This window comes from Trichechus manatus, unplaced genomic scaffold (genome assembly GCF_000243295.1).
Source record: "Trichechus manatus latirostris isolate Lorelei unplaced genomic scaffold, TriManLat1.0 scaffold00207, whole genome shotgun sequence".
Lineage (NCBI taxonomy): Eukaryota > Metazoa > Chordata > Mammalia > Sirenia > Trichechidae > Trichechus > Trichechus manatus.
The window spans coordinates 127,118-129,229 of record NW_004444143.1 but is presented as its reverse complement, the minus strand read 5'-3'; positions in this window follow the sequence as shown (position 1 = coordinate 129,229).

Sequence of the window (2,112 nt, the reverse complement as noted above, 5' to 3'; positions counted from 1 at the left end):
CCAATCACTGTTGCTGCTCTCACCTCTTTGATCTTTTCAAGTATTTGAGATAAGCAGAGGTTTCAGGTACTTTGGTTCAGCTTTTAATTTAGCTTCAACAGAGCTCCAGAATCCAGACACTTTAAGAATGCACCAGTTTATACCATTTCTTTTTTTGTATTTTATTTTTTTGGTGAAAGTTTACACAGAAAATTAGGTTCCCATTTGACAATTTCCACACAAGGTGTTCAGTGACATTAGTTACATTTTTCACAATGTCTCAATGTTCTCATTGACTTTGTCCTGGTTGTTCAATTTCCAGTACTCTAGTTTCCCTTCTACACCATTTCTTTATGTTTTCTATCCTCTCTTGCATTGAAATTTGTCTCACCAAATTTAGGGACAAGGAGTGGGAATTCTTGGGCCAAAAGACATGTTTTCATATTTGGGGGCTCTTCCAGATTCTAATCCACACTGAGTTTTCTAACATTATAGGCTCTGCTGATTTCTTTTCTTCATCTCTGCAGTCTTTCATCTATGGCAGGCCTATTCCATTCACCCATACCCAGATCATACATCTTCACCCAAGTATGGAAAGTCCTGCAACTCTCTGTTCACCTGTAAAATATTTATTTCTACCAACAATTTAGTTCAAGGCTTCCTTGCCTCCACCATTCTTAAATAGTTCTATAGGAAATTATGATTTTTTTAAAAAAAAACAACTTTGTTTTTGGTGAAGGTTTACACAGCAGTTTAGGTTCCCATTCAACAATTTCTACACAAGTTATTCAGTGACATTGGATACATTCTTCACAATGCATGAACATTTTCATTATTTGCTTTATGGCTGTGCAGTTGCCATTAGTTTCCCTACCTCATTTCACTTTCATCTTTATTTTAAAGTAATTGTTGACTGGTCTCATCTAGGTGATTTTTTTAAAGGAGCACAGTACTTATGTGTGATATTATTTCTTGGGCCAATTTGTTATTTAGCTACAAGGTGACCTCAAGGGTTACTTTCAATTAAACGTTTGAAGAGTATCTCAGGGCAATAGTCTCGTGGAGTCCTCCAGTCTCAACCTGTTCGGTAAGTCAGGTTTTTTTTTTTTTAGGAATTTGAGCTTCTGTTCAACATTTTTCTCCCATTCTATCAGGGCCCATCTATTGTGGCCCTGATTAGAATGGTCAGTAGTAGTAGCCGGGCACTGTCTAATTCTTCTGGTCTTGGGGTAGATGAGGTCATGGTTCATTTAGACTATTTGTCCTGTAGGCTAGTTTCTTCTTTCTCTCTTGCTCCAGACAAGTAGATACCAATAATTGTATCTTAGATGGCTGTTCACAAGTTTTAATATCCCAGACACTACCTACCAATCTAGGATGTAGAACATAACTTTATGAACTATATTATGCCAACGGATTGAGATATCCCATGAGACTACGGTCTTAGTCCTTCACACCCAGTAATCCAAACCCGTGAGATGTTTATGTCTAAGAAGTATCTGTAACTGTACCTCCTATGTGCTTTATTAAATATATAAATATATGTGCAGTCACATACATAGACATATACATATGCATACACCTACATATACATACCTATACACATATATGCCTACATATATACATATATACCCACACATTTTTTTGGTTGTATTTGCTGTTGTTTCAAAACTATGTATGCCATAGAATTCCAGCAGGTCTTTTTTCCTGTGTACTTTTTGGTGACATTGTTTACCTTTGTCAAACTGTGTACACTTCACCCTCATTTCATGTTACGTTTCCCATCACCAAAAATAATAAGTGTCTAGTATCTAGAGAGCAAATCACCTTCTCTCCTTCAGCCCTGGTCACCACTAATGAACATAAGTTTCTATATATTTGCTTGTTCACATCATTTTATAAAAGTGAGAAAATACAATATTTGTCTATGATTGACTTATTTCCCTCTACATAATGTCCTCCAGGTTCATTCATGTTCCAAGATGTCTTGGGAACTCATTTTTCATCACTGTACCAACAATATTCCGTTGTATGTATGTATCACATTTTACTTACCCATTCATCTGTTGATGGACACTTAGATTGTTTCCATCATTTTGCTATTGTGAATAGTGCTGCGATGAATAGGTGTCA